We start from the raw sequence: 12743 nt of genomic DNA, 5'->3' as shown, positions 1-12743 counted from the left end.
ATCTCCTCAGGGGTGTCCTTTCCAGCACAAGCAGACAGGCCTGTGCTAGCTCCGATGCCACTAGCTTGCTAAAAGCAGCAGTGCTGGGACAGGGGGCGGTGGGCGCCAGCCCCTCTGAAACCCGAGGTGCAGAGTTGGGCACTAGCCCAGCCACGGCCCATGCAGCTACACTGGCGTTTGTCACACGCTAGCTCCGAGCTGGCATGGGCACCTCTACAGCCCCGCTCCGACGCGCACACACCCAGAGCCAGCAGGGCCCTGCGGCCCTGTGGGGCGAGGTGTTCTACCGAGTCCTAGCAACAATGGGCAAGAAATGCCAATTATTTGTCAAGAAAAAATTAGGGAAAATGTTTTTTTAAACCTTCCTCCCCCCATTCATTTCATGATACAGGGTTTTTTTGGGGGGGAGGAAGGGTCCAAAAGGCATTTTGGTTTAAAAAAATTGATTTTCAAAACCCAATCACTGATTGTTTTGAACTGAAAATCAAACAAAAAGTGGAACATTTTCACTGTCGAGTTTTCCGATTCTGAGTTAGAGTCAGTGTGTGTGTGTGTGTGTGTGTGTGTGAGTTAGAGTCAGTGTGTGTGTGTGTGTGTGTGTATGTGGGTGGGTGTGTGTGTGTGTGTGTGTGTGTGTGTGTGTGTTTTGGTTTTCTCCAAACTGCCATTTCCCATCCAAAAATCCTGCAGTGTGCCCAGTTTTCATGACTAATCAGTTGGCCATGCTAAACAGGCCCTCCGCCTCACAGTGAAGAACTGGGAACCGCCGTGGGCCAGTGGGCTGTGCAGTTGTACTTGCGGCGTAGTTACCCTCCGCACCCTTTGTAGACAGCTTCCCCTCGGAACCTGCTTTGCTCCCCTTCTTATGGGTGGGTAATGATAATGATCATAATAAAACCCGCTCCCTCCGACACCTGTTGCCTTGTGAACCACATGCCCTCTCCTGGCGACTGACAAGACTCATGCTCCAGAAGGACCTGCAGCGACAGGCTGACAGCGAAGCCGTGAACCATGTGGAAGGGGACTGTTACCCCTCACTAAAACTCTGTGGGAGTTTTTGGTTTGCCAGCTCGCAGTATCTGAGGGGGAAGAGTTCATGAGACTGACTGGCCCAGAGACAATGGAAAGCAGCCAGCACTCCAGCTCAGCCTGATTGACAGGTTGGACAGGCCAGTGAGGAAGGGGAGAGGCCAGGCCCCGTGCTCCCTGTGAGCTGGGATTGTTCTGGCTCTCTCTGAACAAACAAGCTGTGCTGCAAAGACAGAGAGCTGAAATAGGAGGACAAGCTGTGTGAAGAAGTCCTGCAAAAACAGGGAGCTGAGAGACAGCCTGAGCAAAGCAAGCTGTGTGCTGAGGGGCAGTTTTTGCAGAGCTGAGCCTGACACACACAGCTCAAGGAGCGCAGACCCTGTGTTGAGCAGCAGACTGGCAGTGCTCAGAGAGCCAAAAGGAACAGAGAAGCAACGCAAGGAGCTAGAGACTGGCCACACAGCACAGCCTGCAGCTGGATGTGGTGAGCAGCTGGGACCTGCAAAGTGTGGGGAGAGGCTCTGGACTGGGAGAGGGGTCTGGCCACTTCGAGCTTGAGGCAGTGTGGGCACTGCCAGAGCAAGCGTGTCCAGCCTGCAGCCCCCCCGCTGCACATCCAAGGCCTCTAAGGAAGAGACTGTGGACTGTCCTTACATTCTGCAGGCTGCTGTGTTGATGTCCCTGTGCTACAGAGCAGGGCTGTGTGTTCTCATTTAACCAGTCTCATTGTTTCTTATTCTTTTCTCTTTAATCAGTTGTTGTTTAATAAATTGTATTTGCTTTGAACCTTATGAAGTGATCACTGGACCAAGAAGGCCGGCAGTGTGAAGAGAGCACCTCGGAGTGGGGACACCCTAACTCCTGCCCCTAGTGACTACAAGGTCAGGGATTAAGCCCCAGGAAAACTGGGCCCAGCCTTGTTGGGGTTTCAAGGGCCCTGCTACTCCGGAGAGTGGAGGGGGAGCCCTCAGGATCAGGGAGCCGTGGGGTAAAGGAAGTGGGAGCGGGGACTCAGATCCTTTCGCTTGTTCATTTCACTGGGGTGTATAGAAGCCAGGAAAGTTCCCCACAATAGCGGGATCATTCCCCCGCTTACACATGGCAAGGCCTGGCTGAGAATTGACACCCACGTGCAATGCTAAGTGTGGGGCTGGAGGCTGCCGGCGCATGAGGCAAGATTTGGGTTAGTCACTGTGACGGCGCGTTGGGGGTTCCCCGTCTCCTGCACCCCGAAATGGCACAAACAGACTGCACCAGCCGGTGGAATAGAGGAAGTTTATTGCCTCTCCAGGATACAGCACAGCACAGATGTAGTCTGGCCACAGAGCTGGGCTAGGATGCCTCAGGCCCCCTTGAGATGGGGGAGACTGGGCCCCTAAACTCCAGCCCCTTCTCCTAGGCTCTCCTCCATGCTCTCCCACAGTAACTAACTAAATTCCCTTGCAGCCCTACCCCCCAGTCAGGGCCGCATTCCACCTTCCTTTGTTCCTCTCCATGGGGGGTGTCTGGCCACTGGTTCAACCAGTTTGGCCTTACCTCTGCCTAGCGAGGTTTTCCCTGTTGGGTCTTGCTCCAGACAGCAGGGGTCACCACAGCCCAGCAATTACCCCCACTACGTCACAGTCACTCAGAGGCTGGCTCAGGAGACCGGTAGTGCTTCCCGGAGGGTTCTGCGCTGTGAAAGATTTGGGCCCATCTGTCCCTGGGGGCGAAATTTCCCAGTGGAGAGTTTGCACAGGAGGATCTATGGGGGGAGCAGGTACCCTGGGAACAGGGAAATAATGTATGATCTCAGAGCAGGGAAGGGGTTACATTCGTATGGGTCTCAGGTAGAGGGTTAAGTTCCCCACACCTGGGAGTGGAGGCTGGGTGAATACAGGGCTCTGGTTCCCCACAGGGGAGGGGTGGGAGACCCAGCCAACAACAGGGGCTCGGCTCAAATGGGAGGGTTTTCCCCTGGTGCAGCTGGAAACCGCTGGAGCTCAGGATGTGAACTGTGCATGAGCTCTTACCCTGGCCACCTCCATTTGTGTGAAGCAGGCTGTGGCCTGATGTGTGACCAGTCCCAGCCTGCCTGAGACAGTCTGTGTGCATGTGGGGAAAACAATGTCACACACCAGGGGGCTGAGTGTAAAAATGGCCCCAGGGGTTGGGAAATGAACACTCAGTACCCAAAACCAGGTCAGTTCCAGACTAGTCGAGTTCCTCTGAACTTGGAACTTTCCTAACCACCTCACCCAGCACTGACAGACCTGGACTCCACAGACTCATCTCTTTTTGAGCCCATTTATACCTTTGGTCTTTACAACATGCCCCAGCAAGGAGTTCCACAGGTGTGCTGTGTGAAGAAGTATTTCCTTATGTTTGTTTTAAACCTGCTGCCTATTAATTTCATCTGATGACCCCTAATTCTTGCATTATGGGAAGGGGCAGATAACACTTCTCCATTCACTTTCTCCACACCAGGCATGATTTTGTAGCCTTCTGTCGCATCCCCCCAAATGGTGTCTTTTCCCAGCTAGTCTGAAAACCCCCACTGCTTGTGTTTTCCTGTCTAGGCTCTCCCTTGGAGACGTTGCAATTACTTGATTAGCGTGTTGCTCCAACTGCAAATCGGCTCGTGGTGCGAAGTATGAAGTGCTCGGTTTACACATAGACAGACCGAGAGAGAAACATCATCTCCCGGAAGGAAATCGCTCTCTCACCTGTTGGGGAGTGTAATGTTCAGCAGTGACGTGTAACTCCTCACGTATTATCCAGCCGGACATCGCACGGTAATTCTGAGGGCTGGTGTGACACAGGCTCACCCTTTGGTGAAGTGCAGGGCCGGCCTTGCCATGAGGTGAACTGAGGCGGCCGCCTCGGGTGCCAGACTGGGGGCGCCATAGGACCCAGGGTGTAGACAATTGTGTCTGTGCTGGTGCAGCATGGGGGCATGGGGCATCAGTTGAGCTCCCGGCCTCAGGTGCCACAGTGCTGTGGGCCGGCCCTGGTGAAGTAGTTTGTAGATACCTGGGATAGGGGATTCCCCGTTTGCAGCCCACGCCCTCTGCCAGGGGGCACCACAGGCCCTTGGGTCACATGGAAAAGGTCAAGGAGAGGGCTGGGGCAAACGGGCACGGGCAGGACAGCCAGGCGGGGGCCATGGGGCAGGAGGGGCCTTGGCCAGAAGGGGTGGACTGGGGCAGCCAGACCTCAGCGCTGTGGGGATTGTTCTGGAATCGCTAGGCCCTGGGCAGTTGCCCCTCCCTCCAGCAGGCCTGGGTGCACAGGGCGCCGTGTGCTCTGGGCGGCGGACCCCCTGCTCGGGCTGGAGTCTCAGGCTGGCCCCGCGCCCCCCAGCCACGGAGCGGGGAACAGGGGAGGCGCCATGCTGTGCCCAGGGTGCCAGGGGCTCCGTGGTCCAGTTCTGGCTCGAGGGCTGCTGGGGTCAAGGTGGCGGGGCGCTTCCTGCGAGGGTTCCTCCCGCGGCTCCTGCTGCCAGGGGGGTGTCCCGCCTCTTCCCGCGGAGGGTGGCAAAGGTCCGTCTCTGCTGACTCCTCGCCCCACACGAAAGCGCTGCTGCGTGCCGGCGCGAGTCGCCTCAGCCTGTGTTCTGTCGGGCCGAGCTCGTCTTCAGCCTGGCTTCCGCACCGAGCAAATGGCATTTGCAGCCCAACCAATCGCGGCGCTCCAGAACCTCCTGGTGCCGATAGCGGCAGCCTGCCCAACTCCACCCGGTCACGGGTGTCTCCAGGGATCGCTGCCTCGGTCTCGTGTGCAGGCGCTGAGGAGTCGGGGAGGGGTGCGCTGCAAAGTCAGGGGCAGCCGGGGTAGGTGGAGGCCTGAAATCCGAGCTTAGTGACACTGCTGTGAACTTCCTGCGATCCACCACACCTGCCTGTCCAGGCCTCCTGCTTTGTCTTTGGCATCTTCCATGCCGTCTCCTCCCTCAGCTCCAGTTATCACTGGCATCCGGCACCAGTCGACCCTCGGGATTTGTCCAGGAAGCCGATGTGCTAGGCGCTGTACGCACAGAACATAAGGACAGGCTCTGCCCCCAAGAGCTTACAGGCTGAGAGTGCTTCTCTCCAGTGAAATAATGGAGCCGTCTATTTCACCAGGAGGGTGGGGAAGCGCTGGGCTGGGTTCCCTATGGAGGGGGTGGAGTCTCCATCCCTAGAGGTGTTTAAGTCTCGGCTTGACAAAGCCCTGGCCGGGTTGATTGAGTTGGGATTGGTCCTGCCTAGAGCAGGGGGCTGGACTTGACGACTCCTGAGGGCTCTTCCAGCTCCATGGTTCTGTGATTCTAAGCCCGTTACATCTGGCCTTCCCTTCCGTGGACATGAAGAACAATTGACGAGGGCTGTTGCAAAGAGGATGGTTAACACATCCGACGACTCTTAGCAGGGCCTGCCCTTGGTCTTCTACACATGCCCAGAAGGAGCTTTTTTAACCTTTTCTCATAGGCCAGGTTTTCCAAATATTTTCTCACTTTTATTGCTCTCCTCTGGACCCTCTCCCATTTCCCCACATCTTTGTTCAAGGGCGGAGCCCAGACCTGGACTCAGGAGGCCCGGGGAGGCCTTGCGAGAGCCAAGTAGAGCGGAACAGTTACCACCTGTGTCTTACACCCGACACCCTTTTCATGCACCCCAGAGCGGCATTTGCCTGGTCTGCAACCACAGCACAGTGTTGACTCATATTCAGTCACTTGGCACCTGCAGGTCCTCTGCAATCAGTAGGAAACCCAGGAAATTCAAGTGGGAAGACGGCGCTAAAACCAACCTGAGCATGCTGACGTGTGGACATGCCCCGGGAAGACCTCCCGGCTGTGGGAACGCCTCCCTGTAGTGCCGTGTGGTGGCCCCGGTCACATTACAATGATCTTTTTTAAAGGGATGTTTTATTTTCCCCCTGTTCAAGGTCTAAAGCAGCCTTTGACCTTCATGGGAGCCAGGCCCAAGAGGGGGGCAGAGAGCCGGTCTGCAGGTGTGAACGGCACAAGCTCACTGCAGGGGGTGCAAGAGGATATATCTGGAGGAAAATCGTTGCAGCGCCAGCGGCCGAGCTGGGAAGGTTTCCGGGGAATCCCAGCTGCTAGGCAGAGATGAGTTTGCACGTGACTGCGATCTTGGGCAGAGGCACCGCGTCCCAGAGGAGGGAGTTGGTAAGTCTCTGTGCCCAGCTCTAGGGCTTAGATTGGCATTTTGCAATTTGCTCTGAATAAGGCTCCCACGGATGCTGTCAGCCCCGACGACTGGGCAGGGCCACCCAGACCGCTGCCAGGGCCCGAAGATTCCCTGGGACCCCCAGGACCCTCGCTGGCACCTGGACCCAGAGCCCATGGACATGCTGCCAGCCCCTTCGTCCCCCGTGGACCCTGCAGATCCATTGTGGAGCCAAGTGCAGCCCCGGGGGAACCGGGAGCAGCCCAGGAGTAGCGGAGACGGAGCTCAGCTGCTTGGCGTGTTGCAGTCAGGATCCCTGCCGACCCAGAGACAGTCTCTTAGGGCCCTGGGCTGGGATGCAGTGGAGCGGATGGGCCTGCAACGCCAACTTACCACCGGCTGAGATGCTGCCTTGGGTCGCCTAATGGGAGTCCCGCCGGGGCCTGATCCTCAGCCAGGGCGAGGCAGCTGTCCGCTAGCCCTCCCTCAGTGTTGCCCTATAGCTAGCTGGGGGTGGATTCCCGTGGCGTAGCACTGCCGTAGCTGCTTCGGTCACCACCCCAGCTCTAACCGGGGGGACTGGCTGGGCTCCCGTACGCCCAGCTGATCACCCCAGCTCCCAGAATAGCTTCTAGTGTACCTCAGTGGGCCAGCCTGGCACAGAAGCCCAGCGTCGGAGGCTGTCCCAACCGTTCCCGCCACAGCCCCCGAGCTGGGCCAGAAGTCAAGTAAATTCCCGCTTGGGGGCCAGAGCCTCAGCTGGTGTAAATCAGTGCAGCACAGGAGCCGCCTGGCTTTACCCCTGCTCAGGACGTGGCCTGGGAGGGCTGGGGAAGGTCTATTCCCCCAGCTGCAGAGTCTGGCGACCGGTGGGTGCTGAGTCACCCTAGCAAGTGCAGGAGCAGGGAAGGAAACAGAAAGGGACACAAGGTCTGTGAAGCTGCCTGGAGCCGCGCAAAGGGCTTTCCAAAGCGGCGGGGAGCGAGTGGGGCGCAGAGAGCGGGGAGGCGGAGGAGGGCTGGCCAGGTGGCAGGGGAGGGGTGACCGGCAGACCCCAAGTGGAGTACATCTGCCAGGAGAGGGCATTTAGCCCCAAGGCAGCGTGCGCGGCTGGGAGCCCCTCTCAGGAGATCATGGCAGTGTCATGGCCGGCAGGGCTGGCTTTAGGAAGTGCGGGGCCCAATTCGAACCATTTCCACAGGGCCCTGGCAGCCAGGAATTTTGGTTGAGCAAAAAAACCCCAAACCCCACCATACCCAAAAAAAGAGTCACAGCCCCTTGGAATCCAGGGAAGCCGCCGCGCTCCTCCTCCGGGCCGACGCCCCCTCCCGCAGCGCGCCCGTATGCCACTGAGCTGCGGGAGGGGAGCGGCCTCTTAGGCGCGGGGCCCGATTCGGGGGAATCGGTCAAATCGGCCTAACGCCGGCCCTGATGGCTGCAGAGACAAAGCCCTTGTCATCCATCCATTCGCTGGCCTGGCTGCCAGGCGCCCCGGAGCAGACGCGTCTCACCAGGAGGCGCGCTCGGAAGAGGCCTTAGGCAAGAGCTCCTGAGTTAGGGCCGGCGCTGGGGGCCTGCCGCTGGAGGGAAGAGGGCGAAGGAAACAAGAAGCTCTTTCTCCAGCCACGCTCGGGCTGCTGTAAACCAGCTGTGCAATGGGGCTCATTCTATCCCAGCCAGGAGCAGGTCCTCTGTGTGCACCCCCTGGGGCTCTGATCACAGCAACTCGGGCCACCTCCCCTTTGCCATGCCACGGGCTGCACTTGGCCCTGCCCTGGGGTGCGCCTTGTTGAGCACAAACAGTGTCAGGGCACCAGCTTCCCATCAGCCACTGCCTAAGAGACAGCTCCGCCATGCACCCACCACACAGGGCCGGCCCAAGGGGTTTAGGTGCCCTAGGCGAGCAATGACTTTGGCACCTCCCCCGCCACACTCAAAACAGAGCAAAATGACAGGTGTCAAGTGAAATGTTACCTTTAGTTATGTGGCCCTGGACATGAACAACCTAAAAATAAAAACCATAGAATCCTAGAGCTGGAAGAGCCCTCAGGAGTCATCAAGTCCAGCCCCCTGCCCAAGGCAGGACCAACCCAACTAAACCATCCTAGCCAGGGCTTGGTCAACCCGGGACTTAAAAACCTCCAGGGATGGAGATTCCACCCTCCCGCCCCCCAGGGAACCCATCCCGGGGCTTCCCCTCCTACCTGGGGAAATCGTTTTTCCTAATATCCAACCTAGACCTCCCCCACTCCTGTCAATACCCCTCCCACCAGCATTGATCTCTTCTACTTCTCACTAGTGCCGGCACAATTCGTGTGTGGAGGGCAAGCCGCCCCGGAGCGACACTTTGAAGTGTTCACCCTTTTGAGCTGTACACGCTGCGTCTGGTCAGCACTACAAACAGCTGCATTTCGAGCCGCAATTGTCTTCCTTGGGGTCCCGGTTGTCACACGTGAGAACAGCCGACTGGCGAGCAACACTGACCCAGTGGTGTGACTGGGCAGACCCCCGCCTCAGGCAACACACAGGCAGCGCACTCTGGAAGCTGTGCCTTGACCCATTTTACCTGTATTTACGTACACAGCCAGGCACCACAATGGGCTGTGACTCACAGAACTCAGAGCCTGACGCAGCCGCGCCGCCTGACAACACAACATTCGATACTGGCGTTTATAAAAGACCAGAAGATTTCTCTGGCAGTGCTCAGCTCCGGAAATAAGCTTTCTTTCTCTTCATTGGAATCCTTGCTCGGGGATGGGAATGGGGGCTCAGGTTGCAGGCTGCCCCCAGAAGAGAGGACAACCCCAACCCCCTCTCACCGCAGCAGCGTGGGGCTAGGTGGGAAGCGCCTCTCCATGGCCGCTGCAGCTGCAATGGGCACAGCTGGCGGAGGGGTGCATGTCCCCCGCTGGGGAACAGACACACAAACAAACACTCTGATAGCTTTCCCTTTCTCCACCCTGCTTCCTGCTGCCCCCGTGGGGTTAGAACTGCCCTGGTTCCTATCGGTCCCTTGCTGCCCCTGTGGTCATTCTGCAGTATAACTGTCCCTCCTAGCTGCTGCTTTACATTTTGTGAGACACAACCAAATTGCAGGCACATCCCATATTACTGTATTTTAAATAGAGAAAAAATTCACTTTCATCTGAGTTGATGCCCCTTACAGCTGGGGCCCTAGTGCACCCATACGGTCGGGCCTGCCCTGCCACCCCACACATCCCTGTGGGCGCCTTTGTGATGGCAGCCTCAGCTGAGGCATTGCCTTTGGCAAGTGTCTTGTTTGGAACCCAAGGAGGCTGGCGGAGAGTTTCCACAGCCCGTTCCTCAGCTCTCACGCTGTGTGCTGCACCGAGGCACCCAACTCCCTTTGAACTCCAATAGGAGTTAGGTACCCTTCTGGGTGGATTCTTCCGTAACTGAGTGCATCGTCTGCAGAAGCAGCTGAGACTAATCACTGTTGAGACAGGGCCCCCAGTTCAGCCGGGTAAATAAGCGTCTGTCCCATTGTTAAGCATGTGCCACCAATAGGGCTGGTCACAAGCTAGGCATGTGCCTTGCTGGCTTGGGGCCAGGACACTGGACTAGAAAGCCCCCCGGTCCGGTCTATGACGGCAATTTCAGGAGCATTGGTAAACTCTGGATCACCGGAGATTGGAGAGTTTGTTGTTACTGCAACACATTTTGCCATAATCACAGAAACTGTCAGACTTTCAGGCCTGCTTCCCATTTCATATCTCGGTGCGCCACACCAGCTCTGCCTTCTAAATTTAGCTCTTCTGGGAGTGAAGGGGGGGTGCAGGGGCTGGGGTTTGCCTTCTGCTTCCCTTGCCTCGTCAAAGAGAGTTTGACTTGAAAGGATCCTGGTTCTAAGTGAAGGTGACAGAGAACATGCCTCATTAAAAATGTTCAAGTGACATTCCGGGTGCAGCGGATTGCCTTTGAAATCTCTCATGTTACCAATACCCCACAGCAGCAGCGGCTCAGAGAGACTGTCGAGGAGGCATTAAGAATCTCATTTTACAGCTCTCGTCAATTTTGCAGTGTCTCTCCCCGGTAAAGCCTTGGATAGCTAGCGAGTGGGCATGTTTTCCAGACTAGTAAATGAAAATAGATTTATAAGGCCCACGCTTCCCAGCCTTCCCCCGGCACCAAACTTCCCACCCCCTAAAACAGCTCATTTGCTAGGTAATGAGTTGTTTTCATCTAATTATAACTCTGCCTCCCTAATCCTGCTTCCCCGGGTGCCCTGGGCTATGAGATGTTTAGGCAAAAGAGACTTTGCTGCTCAAAGTTACCTGCTTGAAACATCTGTCTTGCTTAGCCAGAGGGATTGGTGTAAATCAGCGGGATCTAGGAGTGGTCACCCAGGGCTCTGCAGTGACGTTCTACATCAGAGAACGCTTGGGGGGCAGATCAGGAGCTACCTGTGCTGTGCTTGCATCAAGGGCTCCTCTTGCATTTCTCATCTTCAGGCACGTGTCAAGCCATCCTCTTTCTGTGGCTCTGAGAGCTCAAGGGCTAAGCAGGCTGCAGACACTTTCCTGCTTGGAGAGCAAGGGAAGGTGGGAGGTGGCTCTGTAGAGGGAGCTGTCCATGGGGAGCCAGTGCTGGACCTATGCTGCAGTGTGCTGGGAAGGGGATGCTGCTCTGCAGGGACCAGGGTGGGAGCCAGTACAGACCCCAGCGCTCCCATGCTGTGCTGCAGAGAGCAGTGAAGGTGGCTCAGTGGGGATGGAGCATGCTCCGCCCTCAGGCAATGCTGAATGAGCCACCAAGCTGCCAGGCCCAAGATGTAGACTCTAGGGGGATTTTAGGCTGCTGGAAGGAAATGTGGGGCCGTAGCCTGAGGCAAAGATTTCATGTATCTTCTCCACAATAGCCTTGTCTTCCTTGACTGCTCCCATAGCACCTTGACTGGCCAGTTGCAGCTTCCTGGCCTTTCGCGCCCCCCAGCCAGTTCAGTGTGTCTCTGAGTCAGGACGTAGCTGGGTGAGTAAGCACAGGAGAACTTCCCCCTTCCTGGGGGCTGTGTTGTGGAGAGGCACAGAGATGGCAAAAGAACTTTCTGGGGAGCCAAAAGTTCCTACTGTCTGTGGGGGAAGCTCCGGGGCAGCGGGGCCCTCTCCCCCAGCTGTTTCATGCCATAAACTGGAGACAGGAGAGGAGTAAATATTGGAATAAATTGCCAAGGGAGGTGGTGGAATCTCCCTCTCTGGAGATATTTAAGAACAGGTTAGATAGACATCTGTCAGGGATGGTGTAGACGGAGCGTGGTCCTGCCTTGAGGGCGGGGGGCTGGACTCGATGACCTCTTGAGGTCCCTTCCAGTCCTATGATTCTATGATTCTATGAGTGACACTCAGTGTGGGGGGGGGGGACCCTGTTGGCTGAGCAGTGGTCTCAAGGTGCCTATTTTTAAGATGGGGAAACTGAGGCATCCCAAGCTGGATTTTTAAAGCTAATTTGGTCCAAAGATTCAGAAGGGAGCCTGCAGGGTGCAACTGGAATTCCAACACAGCACCTATATAGATTTGAAAAATCCAGCCCTAAGCTAGTCTCCAGGTGCCCAGATAAGTGCTTTACCCATTGGGCCATCTGACCTCCTTGATAGGTGCACCCACCCTCCAAATGAGCTGTGCTCATTCTCATCATTCCCATCACATGCTGCTGCCCTGGCATTGGCTGGGACAGGTGGCCTCCCACTTTCCAGAGGCTATGGAGGGGCAGGAGGTTAGCTTCCTGACCACGGGCAGCACAGCTGGATGCAGACCCACCCACAAACCTGGCCACGGGCAGCACAGCTGGATGCAGACCCCTCTGATGAAGGGATTCTGGGACTCTTGCTCACTCCGGGAGGCGCCCCTCCTGCCCCGTCACACTGATCACCAGCAGCCACACTGGAGAAATCAGCTGCGACAGCTGCTTGGTGGACTCGTGAGCATGCCCGCCTGCTGCGTTGCCGCGCCAGGAATCTCATACACGGACCAGGCCATCTGTGCTGGCATCCAGCTGGAACTGTGCGGCGATGTGGCTGCAGCCTGGCCAGGCGTGCTGGGAAGAAGGAGACATGCCCAAGGGAGGCGAGGCCCGAGCCACGCTGGGGAGCACTGGGACTCTGGCAGCAGGGGCTGCAGCCCCTTACGTAGGTGCCAGGGTGCGGGATGAGCCCCTGGAGCTGTTTGCCATTGCCTCGGTGGTTGGGACGTCCGGAATCCAGCTCTCCAGGGCTGCAGGGCTTCCCAAGCAGGGTGGACCAGTCCTGGCAATGCAGACCCCCAGTTTGCAGTGCCAGGTGGCCGTGCGTGGCCCGGGCTGATTGAGATGCTAAGCAGCAGCCTGGTGGGGCCTGTGAGTCAGAGCAGAGAAATGAGCGCTGGCCGCCGATCAGCCCACTAATCACTGCCAAGAGCCGCCATGCAAAGCAGCTGCTATGTGTCGCTAGGACACTGCGCCTCCTTCCAGTGCCCTGCGGCTCTGGCCCAGCTCCCGTGCAATCAGGCTGGAAGGGAGGAGGTGGGAAGCCAGGAGATGGGGGATAATTAGACTAATGGCAACACAAATTGT

At 57.2% G+C, this 12743-nt stretch overlaps 1 long non-coding RNA gene across 1 annotated transcript; it reads left to right on the top strand.

The window, feature by feature from the left end:
* Window positions 1-707: 707 nt before the first annotated feature.
* Window positions 708-7424, top strand: LOC102450353 (uncharacterized). The gene is made up of 3 exons (XR_332692.4): window positions 708-1513; window positions 3588-3803; window positions 5935-7424. It is a non-coding gene; the product is annotated as an uncharacterized LOC102450353 (long non-coding RNA).
* The last annotated feature ends 5319 nt before the right edge of the window (window positions 7425-12743 follow it).

Source organism: Pelodiscus sinensis, chromosome 27 (genome assembly GCF_049634645.1).
Source record: "Pelodiscus sinensis isolate JC-2024 chromosome 27, ASM4963464v1, whole genome shotgun sequence".
Taxonomy (NCBI): domain Eukaryota; kingdom Metazoa; phylum Chordata; order Testudines; family Trionychidae; genus Pelodiscus; species Pelodiscus sinensis.
The sequence above is the reverse complement of the archived record's forward strand: the minus strand, read 5'-3'. Positions and strand labels throughout refer to the sequence as shown.